Source organism: Xyrauchen texanus, chromosome 45 (genome assembly GCF_025860055.1).
Source record: "Xyrauchen texanus isolate HMW12.3.18 chromosome 45, RBS_HiC_50CHRs, whole genome shotgun sequence".
NCBI classification, from domain to species: domain Eukaryota; kingdom Metazoa; phylum Chordata; class Actinopteri; order Cypriniformes; family Catostomidae; genus Xyrauchen; species Xyrauchen texanus.
The window spans coordinates 15,926,542-15,939,985 of NC_068320.1; the positions used below are offsets into that span (position 1 = coordinate 15,926,542).

The window sequence follows — 13,444 nt, forward strand, 5'->3', positions numbered from 1 at the left end:
TGCGTACTTGCGCAGCCCCGAGGGTCAGCTGTGTGCCAGCGCGTCTGTCCCGAGGGGAGCCTCTGTTAGGGCGTACCAGAGCGGGCAGTGGGAGGTTTCCTGGGCGGCGAACAGGTCTACCTAGGCCTTGCCAAACCATTCCCAAATCAGCTGGACCGACTGGGGGTGAAGCCTCCACTCCCCGCCGGGCAGGCGTTGTCGTGATAACGCGTCTGCTATGACGTTGAGCTTGCCGGGGATGTGAGTGGCACGCAGTCGCTGCTGGCTCCATAGGAGGAGACGGCGGGCAAGTTGTGACATGTGGCGGGAGCGTACGCCGCCTTGGCAATTTATGTTCGCCACCACCTGTGCTGTCCGATCTCACGAGGACATGTTTGTCCCGAACTAACGGGAGGAACTTCCTGAGAGCAAGAAGGATGGTCAGCAACTCCAGGCAATTGATGTGCCAACGCAGCGGGGCCCCTTTCCAACGGCCCGCTGCTGCGTGCCCGCTGCACACGGCACCCCACCCGGACCGGGAGGCGTCGGTTGTGACCAGGACGCGTCGGGACACCTGCTGCAGGGGCACTCCTGCCCGTAAAAAGCAGAGGTCTGTCCAGGGTCGGAGTGTTTTGAGGCAGGCGGGGGTGATCCTTACCCGATGCGTGCCGCGGTGCCATGCTTGTCTCGGGACTCGAGTCTGGAGCCAGTGCTGGAGTGGTCTCATATGCATCAACTCCAGCGGCGCGACCACCGCGGAGGACGCCATAAGCCCCAGGAGCCTCTGGAAAAGTTTTAGAGGGACCACTGTGCCTGGCTTGAAGGAAGCGAGGCAGTCTAGCACCGACTGAGCACGCTCGCTCATGAGACGTGCTGTCATTGAGACTGAGTCTAACTCCAACCCAAGAAAAGAGATGCTCTGAACCGGAGTGAGCTTGCTCTTTTCCCAGTTGACCTGAAGCCCCAAGCGGCTGAGGTGCCGGAGCACCTGGTCTCTGTGTGTGCATAGTAACTCTCGAGAGTGTGCTAGGATGAGCCAGTCGTCGAGGTAGTTGAGAATGCGGATGCCGGCTACTCGTAGCGGGGCAAGGGCCGCCTCTGCGACTTTCGTGAAGACGCGAGGGGACAGAGACAGGCCGAAGGGGAGGACTTTGTACTGAAATGCCTGGCCGTCGAACACGAACCGTAGGAAGGGGCATAGATGGTGCGCAACTGCCCTATCAACCTGGGGAATCGCGTCGTACCCGTGGCGCTCTCCGCCGTCGAGGGTGGAGAGAGTGGAGCGGGTGGCACCTAGACGAGCGGAGAGTGGGGCTCTCCACGTAGACGTCAGCTCATCATGCACCTCCGGGAAGAAAGGGACCGGGGGGATGCGAGGCCGCGAACGGCGCGCTGCCCCCAGGAACCAATCATACAACCGAGAAGGCTGTGGGGAGGATGGAGGGTTCCAGTCCAAACCCACGCTCAAGGCGGCCCGGGCAAGCATGTCGGACATCTGAGCGTCGGCCTCAGCCTGGGCCTGCTGGCCCAAAGGCGGCAGTCCAGGGGAGTCCTCGGCATCAGACACCACACTCTCCGATGCAGCGGCGAGCTCATCTGCTTCGGACTCGGGAGGATAGACAGCCGGGCCGTGAGGCGAGCCGCTATCGCCGCGAGCGTGGACAGAGACCAGTGAGCGTGTCGGGGAACGGGAGGTTCGCGGGGGGCTACCCGGCGAAACTGCACCCGCTGCCACCCCCAAATCGCCCCCAGCGCCAACCGCACCGTCCTTAATCCCGTGGGAAGAAGGAGCAATGCGGGGTGCAGCTGGGGTGGCTTGCTTACTGTTGAAAGCCAGCTGCAACCGCAAGTGGTCATGATCATGTTCTCGCGTGTCTGCGCTGTCGAAGCGCTCAGGGGCAACAATGCACGCCGTGCACTGAAAAGGAGAAAGCCGCTGTTGTGCGCCGTCAAGATCCAACAGCATGCAGATCGTCAGAGGAAAACAGGAACGTTTAAGTGGCGTGTAACTCGCAGCAAACTGCAGACAGACCATCGGCTCCGAAGAAATTTTCTGAATGAACTCCCATATTTGCCCCGCTTAAATACCCGTATGGGGGCGGGGTATGCAAATACTGACTGCCAACTCCCATTGGCCCTTTTCAATAAGATCAGAGGTGAATATCGGCGCTTAAGAGAGACCCCTAGTGTCGCTTCTCCGACACAACGTGGAGAGAGCGACAGAAGAGGAAGGAGATGTTAGGCAGAATGACAGCCTCAGTCACCATTTACATTACATTCATTGAAAAAAGATGCAATGAAAGTGAATGTTGACTGAGACTAGCATACTGCCTAACATCTCGTCAAGTGCTACACAGAAAAAAGAATGTCATGCCATTTTGAAACAACATAAGGGTGTGAAAAATTTGACATATCTTGACATTTTTTGCTTGAAGTTCAAGCAAATGCGACTCAAACACAGTTCCTTTTTCATGTCAACTTTGAAAATGTGTGCAATAGTTCTATGACAAACAGCTCTTTTTTCAACAGATAGTTTGTATGTATTCTGTTCAGCTTAGGTCTTTAAAGACAAAATAGATATTTATCAAAGCATAGAAAGCAGCAAAGCGAAGCCATTGGTAAAAGGGGAAAAAACAAGGACAACAATGAAATAAGACTGTGAGGAACACAGAGAGACAGAGAGAGAGAGAGAAAGAGAGAAAGAGAGAGAGAGAGAGAGAGAGAGAGAGAGAGGATCACTTGCTTTGACACAGAAGTGTGGTGCATATGGCTCAGATTTCACAGACTCCATCACCAGTGCCTCTGCTGGCACTACATCACATAATGCTTCACAGAAGCAGAGAAAGTGTGAAGGACTGTCTTCTCCCAAGGCTATACTACAGAGCGTTTTTATCTATTCCCTCTGGAACAGCTGTGCATTTGTGTGGGTGTTGGTGCATGTGTGTATGTCGAAAAAAGCGAAAGAGATTGGGACACACTCCTGTTGCCTCAAAAAAGAGATATCACAAAATTCTGCTTTAGTGTCACTGAAATCATTGTTCCCAGTGGTCAATTTAAAAAAATAAATTCAAGGGGGGTGGTATGGGGGGGCACTTGTGTCAAGGTTTCCAAAAAGTAATCTTTGTGTCCAATTTAGATTCATAAATTTTTGAAAAACTTTATTGCATTTTCTACAATAAATGCTATTCTAAGATGCAGGTTGCCTCTGTTTTGGCGGGATTAGGGGGACCTACGCAATGTGGTGTAACCATAAAGTAAAAAGTATGCACGGCCGGCGCTGAATCAGCTGATCAGCGGAAGAGCGAGATAAAGGGGAGCAGGAGGTGCCAGTTCGCGCGCGAGAGATGCACATGGCAACGCTGCATGTGTTTGTTTGTTTTTTTAATGGTGAGTTTTAAATTAAACTTTATGTTGACTGTTCTGCCAGTTCCCACCTCCTCCTTGACCATCCTTTAACTGTTACATTGTCAAACTAATATCTGATGTTTGTTAAAACTTCATGCTCATTCTTGAGGGTCTAAAGGTTTCCGCTCTGAAAAATAACTACCTACATGTTGGTTTCACACAATGACTTTGATTTGATGGACAAAAGTGTTTTTAATTATTAATAGTATTTTAAAACAAAATTGTTTCACTGCTTAATTATTTTAAGAAATAACAATAAAAGATTATTCTGCACTAGTCTTGCAGTTTTTTTCAGGAATTTCAGCTTTTTAAGAGACCTTTTTTTACTGTCTCCCTCTGGACACCACATGACATTATCTTACTTTAAGCCCCAAAGTAAATATAAATTTGACTTGAAAATATGATCATCATAGAAGAGGTGTATTCAAGTAAATTCAAGTTTGTGTAAATTGTTTTTTTATTTTGTTTTATTCATATATTTTAAAAAAAAATTAGTGCCACGTTTAGGACACATGGCCATAATATGCACCTGTTGCCCACCTGTTTCCCACCTGTTATGTGAAAACTTGCATTACATTCAGTGGCGTAACTTTCATGTGAACACTAGGATGGAAAAATCAACCCATCACTAAACTCAGACATACCTGCCAGTGTTTTCAGAAAACCGGAGTCTGTTCACCGTGGAGAGAGAGCTTGCGTACTCAAGCTTGCCAGATTGGATGATTGTCACCCTTGCAGAATATTTCCAAATTGTACAAGTGTCAAGATTTGATTGGGGGATTTCACCTATAGAAATCTGGCAACCTTAAACATGAAATCTAATTCTGACTGGCGAATTGCCCTTATTTAAAGTCTGTTATTTATCAAACGTAGAAAATGTAATATTTTACTTGCATGATTAGTTCTTAGTAATACATGACACAATTAATCAAAAGGGGATGGAAAGGGGAGATGGTAGATTTACAAGGGGGATGCTTTTTGGTATTTCTTGCAACAAGGGGGATTCCATCCCCTCACATACTCCCTCAACTTGAGCCCTGATGGTTCCTCTCTTAAGATTAATTAAAATGTTTATGCATATGCTCTGTAGCCATTCACATACCTCTTGCCTCTTACTATTGAATAATGGAGTAGCAACTTACTAACTGCTTGTGAATGTGTAGTATTGCTTATTAATTATTTATTGCAGAAAATGTAGTTAGATAATGTGCTCGTTTAGAGGGAACCAATGCCAGATTGCCAGAGAATGAAGCATCATCCTCTGAGATTTGCAGATGTTATTTGAACAACAGTTGTTCAGTTGTTTTGGTTGTAAGGGGACTTTGATTGGGTAGAACAGGTGATTTTTCTCTCGCACAATATACACACAAGCGTCTAACTCAGTAGTTCTCAAACTGCAGTCCATTAAGGATTCAAAGGGGTTCAGGAGTTGATTGGCTGATTAATAAATATACTCAAATAAATAAAATAATTATAAATGGTAAAAAACACATTGAATTAATTATTTAGGTTAATTTGTAGTAAAATAATAAATAATAGTAATAGTTGTTAAAGTAAATTAATTAGACCTAAACATCATGGATCAGTGGCTTAAGATAGTATTGGTGAAAAGGCGTTGTTAGTTAAAGTATTGTTAAGGTAGTCTTGAACAACCACCTGAAAAAATTTTAGAACCACTGATCCAATTGGACAGATTTTAGTGCAGAGATTTGAAAAATGAAATTATATTGTGGCAGCGGGGGCGTGGTCAAGCGCCCGTCCGGGAGAGGAAAGCAGTAAGGGCGCTTACACCTGAGCTAAATTATGCCTAACACCTGTCTCTAATTTCAGTGAGCACGGGGAGAGCGGCATAAAAGGGCAGCCAGAGGGCCTTCAGGGGAGAGAGTGATGACAAGCTACCCCAGTGCGCTTGTAGTACATTTTGTGTGTTATTGTGAGATTGGAAGAGAAAAGAGCATTAAAGGCTTACCTTGCAGCGAATACTTGTTTCCTGTCCTCCTTCCTGTGACGGGTGTTACATATATATATAAAAAAAGAGTTCCTGTCTCAGGCAAATAAATGTGCTAGGCAGTATGGCGCTATGTAAAAGCCAGTCACTGTAATATAATTTTGGAATGATTTACTCATTAAATCGGACTGATATTCTCTGAGGTCTGGCACCCGTTTCACATCACAAGCTTGAGCAAGAAGTGAGAATAGCATCAGCTTAACTACAGCGTAACTGCAGCTGTAGACTTTACTGGGCTTTCAAACTGAAAGCATTTTTACAGAAAAATACTGTGAATTTATATCTATAACATTTATTGAGTGTGAGCTGCACTGCAAAAATAGACACGAAGCCGAAACCCCCACTGCACAGCCAAGGCTTACACTGCCGCTGGACAGGCTGCCTCCACCCTGCATGCCATGGCCCTCCAGCAAGTCCTCCAGGCCAAGGCACTGAAAGAGTTGCACGAGGGTAGTCCTGACCCGGGATTGATGCAAGAGCTGCGCTCGGTGACCGACCTTGCCCTACAGGCGACTAAGGTCATGGCGCGGGCTCTCGGGCAGGCATGTCCACCATGGTGGTCCTCCCCTTTGGTCTGTCCCTGTCACCTCGCATCTTTATGAAAGTCGTAGAGGCAGCCCTTGCCCCTCTAAGGGAAGGGAAGTGGGCATACGCACCCTCAACTTATGCCACAATTGCACACATATGTTTTATTACTTATACAATTTCAAGACAGAATCGAATTGGTAAATCTTCATCGACACCTAGCCCTAATGGGTATTGATAAAGAAATGTCAAGAGATCAAACCAATACTGATTGATCAATGATAATCTATATTAATGATAATGTTAAATTATATTTAGTCTTTGGTACACATCTTTGGTTTTGTGTCATTAAAGGGGTACTTACTAGCCTTACTGATGGTGCTGTGGGGGTCCATTCAGTACAGCAAAAAAGGTTGGGTAACACTGCTGTAGATAACTTGAACTAATGTCATTAGTGCTTCTTTTCCTATTACAATCTGTTCTTTAATCATTCCAATAGTTACCATCAATAGCATTTACCTAAAACAAGAACAAAGAGCCCAGGGATACAAACACCTCCTATCAGATAACAGTCTTTGTTGTGTGAGTGAGTCCTCTGCTAACAGAAAATGTTTTCCCTAATACTTCAACACCATAAACACTGTTAGACAAAAATGGAAAAACATAACTCTGATTTGACGTGCAGCACAAAGGGTCGTCTTAAAGTTCCCAGGTGAAAGACTGTCATTGCTAATCATTGGAGGAAAATGTCTCAAAAATGTTTAGTTTGACAAGCGTATTTCCATTTAATCCTACCAACTCTAACTCTAAGACGACGTACACACTGCAATGTTTTGGGGGAGTGAATACCCTAAACTATCGTTCTATGTGTGTACAGAATAAGTCTGAGGCACTCAATGTATTCAGCAAAATGTTTATGATTCATATACCGATAACCATAGCAACACTTTGTCTTATGGCTGTAAACAAGAAACATGAATGGCAACATTTTTATCTGTTTGTTGTTAGCTATTTTGACAAAAGAAATATTAGCATGCAGAGATGTATTCAAATTCACCAATGTTTAGTAAACCTAGGTCGACAGAGGCGCTGCATTTTGTTTATGCCCTCTAAGCTTCTGATTTTAAAAGCATGCTCTCTTTGGACTGTAATGAATGGGATCCTAAACTGCAGTGCTATGCAACCACAAATAGCCCAAGTGTTTTTAAACAACTACACACGTTTCGATGATTCCAACACCACTCTTCCACTAAATTTCCCTTTTCTTTATATTATTAATTCTGTGGTTGAACTTTGAGTTTCAGTAAAGTCTGCTGCTTGTGCACCTCTGTTGACAGAAAGACACATTTTTGCCCCATACCACTGCTTGTGAATTACCAGTTTCTGTACAAATTACATTTTCTTCCTATCAAAGAGGGTAACTGCATTAACAGCGTTTAATTGTGAGAATAAAGCTGCAAGTAGCATTCATATCCTCCTTTTCTCTGTCCGTTTATGCCTAATTCTTTCTCTCTCTCGTTTGGTTGCTATCTCACTGAAGAGCTTTATATGACTCCTCTTTTCAATTTTCCCTGTAACGTGAGAATGATGGAGAGTGGTTTATTCATTATACACATTAACGCACATTTTCTTTTACCGACTGAGATGCCACTTTATCAAGTGTAATACTTGGACAGACACTGGGTGGGTATTAAAAATAAGAGGATTTTTGCCTTTTAAGAAATGCATTCAAATCAAACTAGTCAGAGGTACCCATAGTGAAAAAATATCACACATGAGATATCTTTAATACTTCAGTTGTTTCTCCTGGACAGCAATTTGATTATTCTACAGTTTCAGAAGAGAGCTCATCAGTGTCTCATATTGTGCTCAGATTTGCCAAGACACTGAAGTCTGCAATTTAGAGTCAGGAATTTCAACAGGAACTCAAAAATGAATCACCAGTTTTCAAAGAACAAATTATCTGAGCAATGCTATTCAAAGGAAATTTTGTAACTTACTTCATGTCAATGAATTCCTAATTTTTCATTTTGATTATCCCCTAAGGGATTTTAGAAGAAACATCTGAGACAATGTTAATCCATAAAAGAAACATAACATAGATCTCGTCACATCTCTTGCAACCTATTTTAAAGGCATGGCTGGTCACCAGTAAATGTTGTATTTTAATGCTTGTTCCCATGGGATGGTGATGTCCCCACAAGGCTTTCTAACTAGCTTAACCAGCAAAACTTCCTTGGTCAACCAGCTTTACTAGCTTCGCTGGTGATCATCATGGCTATGGAGATAAACTTGCTAGACCAGCACTAATTCATGCTGGTCCTTTCAGTGGCTTTCTCTCTCTCTCTCTCTTATTGTGTGAAAGGCAGATAACTAAGGGGCTGAAATATGTCCCTCCTTAATACCAACCCCTTTGTTCTCCATCCAAATTTGGCTTCTGATTCAGGGACCATATTTTCCGGACAGTATTTCCAAAAGCCTGAGACTAAATAAATATGGCTAATGACATTTGACTTTTTAAACATTGGAATCGGAGAAAATTAGAAAGTGTTTAAGCCCATGCTCGCACTGCAGGTTCTAATATGTCTGTTCATTCACAAAAAAATAAAATAAAATAAAAGCCTGAAATAGCCTGAGGGAACTGGAGCTTTTCCTCTGGGTACATAGAAATAAACTGTTCCTCAGAGCTACCCTAAGATCAATAAAGATCCTAGTTAAATTATAAGGTGAAAAGCTGATATGATATTCAATAGTTTATTAGGTAAACTCTTTCTCTTGAAATAATATAAATTCTACAAACAAGTCTGTTAAACTGTAAAGTAATTATCAACTTATTTTAACAAAAAATAGGTACTAGCAAATGTTTAAAGAAGCCATTTAAGAAAGTTAAACAAATTCCTTTAGGGTAACACAGATGTGGCAAAACTTTCCACAAGTTGTAGGCCTAATGGAAGTTGGAAAAGCTGTAATATCTGCTTGTTTTAGGGTGACAACACGTCCTTTCCCTCGAAGGGTTCTTAAAAAAATCAGACTGGGATTTCTAAATTGCCAAAAATGCCCTGGATTTGCCTATTTTCCTATTGAAGTGTTCGCTGTAGTCACACATAAATACGTGTCATACATAGCCAGGCAAGTGACTGTGGAGAAAAAGGCACTTTTTAATGAAAACCTTCACCGTACATGAAACAAGTAACTCTGAACGAACACTTTGATGTTTGCAATAAATATCTCAGAAAATTATTTTTGTAACTTACCTCAGTTTCAGTGACCTTGCTTACATTCAGCTGATCTGTTCACCACTAAAATTTGTTAGAGGGGTACTGTTTGATATACTGTACATAACTCGTTCTGGCTTTAAAAAAAATCCAGAATTTAAATACATAAATAATTACATGTGTAGGACTTGTAATTGAATCAGTGATTAAATGGCTAATGTTTATTCACTGAAATGAGATGATTTTCTATTAAGTCAGTACGCGTATCGGAATGTTTGGGCAAAGCAATATGGCAGCACAATGGCTTCACTGTTAAGATGTCATCAGCAATCCAGTTCTATATATATAGAGTATATGAGTGTGTATGAGTGTATGTAACCCATGTTGTGTTCTACGGAAAAAGAAGACTAAAAAAGAAAATGAATTTAATCAAGTCATTTAACTCATGACTTTATTAAAATTTTAGTTTGAACTATCTATTGTAAAACACATTATTTTATGCCTGTAAAACAATACATATTAAGCTTTTGAGCAGCTCTGGAAAGTCAACAAAAATGCCAGTTGTTAGTTGAGGTGTCAGCTTGACACCTAAATATGTCTAGATCTAGCTGTGGGAGGATCCTGACAGCATACTTTGGGACTATGTCCAAAATCACTTGTCACTATTTAGCTGTTGATGTATTTTGACTAACTGAAGTATGCTTGAGTATACCAACTGACATCACAACCACTCACATAGATAAAAGATTCCTTCAAACACACATGCTCACTCACACATATTCTGAGAAATAACAGAGGTGGGGAACCCAATTAGTAGTTAGTGGGCTGCCGCTGAGATGCTGCTGACACACAAACACACAGAGAATGAATGGCTGCCCATCTGCTGTTGACTTTGACAAGTTCATTACATTTCCCATTTTCTATCTATCTATCTATCTATCTATCTATCTATCTATCTATCTATCTATCTATCTATCTATCTGTCTGTCTGTCTGTCTGTCTGTCTGTCTGTCTGTCTGTCTGTCTGTCTGTCTGTCCGTCCGTCCGTCCGTCCGTCCGTCCGTCCATCCGTCCGTCCATCACTCTCTTTCTCTCTCTGTCTGTCTGTCTGTCTGTCTCTACTCTTATGCCGTTTTACTTGTATGTTTACTTTTTATTTTATATTGTTTCTTGTAGAATGTTTTTTCTCATGCTGGATACTGGCATTCTGTATAATCTTCACAAGTTAAATTTATGCAATGCAATTCAGTTCAATATAATTTATTTGTAAAGCACTCTCAACAATACATGTTGTTCCATAGCAGCTTTACAAAGTGTAATACTTAAGAAACGCTACACTGAGTAGCAAGGAAAAACTTCCCAAGATAAAGTAGTTAAGGGAACAATCTTGGTAGGATCAAAGACTCCGGTTAGAGATAAGAGGTTGTTTCTGTTCAAGGTTTTCAAGGCTTAATACACTGTTAAAAAGCAGTACATTTCCATTCTGATGAGCCATTATTCAATAAACTCTTCTCATTTCTTGTCTTCAATTTATCCCCTGCCTCCTGCTCTTCCCCTGCATCTGCCTCTGTCTATTCAATATTGCCTGACTGAGAGAGAGAGAGAGAGAGAGAGAGAGAGAGAGAGAGAGAGATCGAGATCTAAACATGGTATCTAAACATGGATCTGAGACACAGAAGGTTTGATCACCAGGCTCCTGTTTCCAAGTTACAATCATCTCCCCTGACATTCCCTGTACACTGCTGAGCTAAAGGAAAATTCAGACATGTATGCTCTGTCTCATACCAGTTCATTAATTCACTAATGCTCCCAATCTTTAGCAGTTCCCCTTCAACCTGTCTAATTATATAAGGCTTGAAGCTCATGATTTATTAAAATAATGTGACCCCACAAACACTTCCAGAACAATCCACACTAGCCACCCATATGAGCTCAATACAGTGCATTCCACCCCTTCACCCGATTAATGTGCTTTTTAGTTAGCTTGGAAATATCAATAACAGACTTCAACTCGCCTGTAAAAGTGTAGAAAACAGTGGTCTGTTTCAAGCCAACTTCAGCACATATGAATTAAGCAGGGAATTTGGCTGTGCTTTTGATAAGGGAAAGAAAAGAAGAAAAATATGCCATGTTAATGAGAAGCGGAGAGTTGTTCTTACCTCTTTCTGTGTGTCTTTCTTTTTTGTGGAGTCAGTTTTCCTGATGTTACAGCATGTTGAATGAGACTCTCCTTTAGCGCTGATAGAGTACACTACACACACACGTACACACTCATCTTACTGTTCCAGTGAGTGAGCAGTCACAGACTGTCATCTGAGAGAGATGATGAGCGGAGGTAAAGAGGAGGAGAGGAAACACGTACTTCTGCACTCTACCTTGCATGTGCTCGGTCGAGGCACTTAAACTGCATGCAGACTGAGTGTGTAAGTGAGAGAGAGAGAGAGACGGAGAGATAATTGGAGGGAGAGGGTGTGCGTGTGTATGAAAATGCAGTGTGTTCATAGTGTCTGACAAAAGTGTGTTAAATCTGACAAAACATCCCTTTGTTTTTCAGGAAAAAACATGTTGATACATAATATCACACATTCATACAATTGATGCATTTAAGTTTGAAAAATGCCCAATGTTTTCTTTTCAGGGAATTCAAGGGTTAGGTGTTGGCTTAGGGTTAGTCTATAGTAATTATATTTTATATAAAGGCTTTATATGAAAACAGTCTAGAAGTTCATTGAATGAAGTTCATTTAGATTAGCTACTAAATGTGTGACTGGTTTTGCCAACATTTTGGCAACCAAATGTTCCCACAAAGACAGTGAAACCTGAAATCGCCTAAATTGTGGGGACAATCCAACGTTCCCTGCATGAGAAAGACATCATAATTACATAAAAACTAAATATAAATGAAAATTTTAAAATGCAAAAAGGTTAAGTTTAGAGGTAGGGTTAAGGGATAGAGATTATAATTAGCTCAGTATAAAAAACATACATACAAAGCCCCTTCCATAGAAAAACAAACAGGTGTGTGTGTGCGTGTGTATACCTTTAGTGTGTGTGTGTGACAAATGTGTTTGTGAGTGGGATATTGCTGTTGAATTTGTACGTGTGTGTGTGTGTGTGTGTGTGTGAGTGGGTGTGCTCTGCCAACATTTGTTGCAGTATCTGGATATATTCCAACAGTTGAAGGCACAAGGTCAGTATTGGCTCACTAATGAGGGATGGTCTGGGTGGGATTCTGACAGCTGGCTTGAGCTCAATCAACCAGTCTCTCTTGCTCTCTCTCTCTCTCTCTCTCTCTCTCTCCTTAATGTAGTTCAGACAAGTGGGCTTCCATGGATAAGCATCGCTCCCTCCTAATAGAAAAATGAGTGAGAGAGAAAAACAGACAGATCCAGGCAGACAGATGGACAGAGACCCCATTTACACCTGGTATTAAGATCCATCCTGGGTGGTCCATTCAGAGGACAGCTACATAGTGGTACAAAGAGGGTGCAAAACTTATTGTAATCCAATCACTCAAACCATTCGAAAGTAGTCAGGATAGTCTGGGCAGCTGTTATCTAAACAAGCGGCATACAGCTCATATCTACTTGAATGGGGAAAGACTGAAAACAGTTGGTCATTACGATCTAAGAACAGTATTTAAAATCAGCAAGACAACAATGGTATCATAAATTGTACTTCTTTATCTCAGATCACGCTAAAAAAAACGATATTTTGTTTCAAGCTGGTTCAGCTAATGTGCATGTGTGTTCTCGAGTTGATTGACAGGCGATCTCCGAGTTGATTGACAGGCGATCTCTGTACCTAAAAGCTAATTGGCTGTACCTATTTCCTTTTCTACAAACATTGGGCATTGCAATTTCTTCCATTTTTTAAATAGAACTGGTCTGTCTCTGCTAAATAGTCTTAGTTCATACTTCCAACTTAACCCAGTAATAAAACAATCATCAAAGATCAACATTCTATCCCTTCAGTTAGAAATCAGCGACTCATTAATTCTGCTTGATCTCTGTATGAAGCTAGAATACATAAAAAAGCTTAAAGGAATATTCCAGAAAAGGAAGATGAGTTGAAATACTTTTTGTAGTAATCAAATTATATGACTGAATACCATATTTATATGTATTTCAAATCGTCCTCCTTTTCTTAAAAAAAGCAAAAATCTGGGTTACAGTGAGGTACTTACAATGAAAGTGAATGGGACAATTTTTGAAAGGTTTACGTTTACATTTATGCATTTGGCAGACACTTTTATCCAAAGCAACTTACAGTGCAGTTATTACAGGGACAATCCCCCCAGAGCAACCTGGAG

At 41.9% G+C, this 13,444-nt stretch overlaps 1 protein-coding gene across 2 annotated transcripts in view; it reads right to left on the reverse strand.

Moving 5' to 3' along the window:
* LOC127637205 (protein shisa-like-1a) overlaps positions 1-11,459 on the reverse strand; it is a 57,825-nt gene extending 46,366 nt beyond the window's left edge. For both annotated transcript variants that reach the window (XM_052118158.1, XM_052118157.1), the window contains exon 1: positions 11,292-11,459. The gene's annotated coding sequence lies outside the window, so the exon portion shown is untranslated. The remainder of the gene's footprint in view (positions 1-11,291) is intronic.
* Between the last annotated feature and the right edge of the window lie 1,985 nt (positions 11,460-13,444).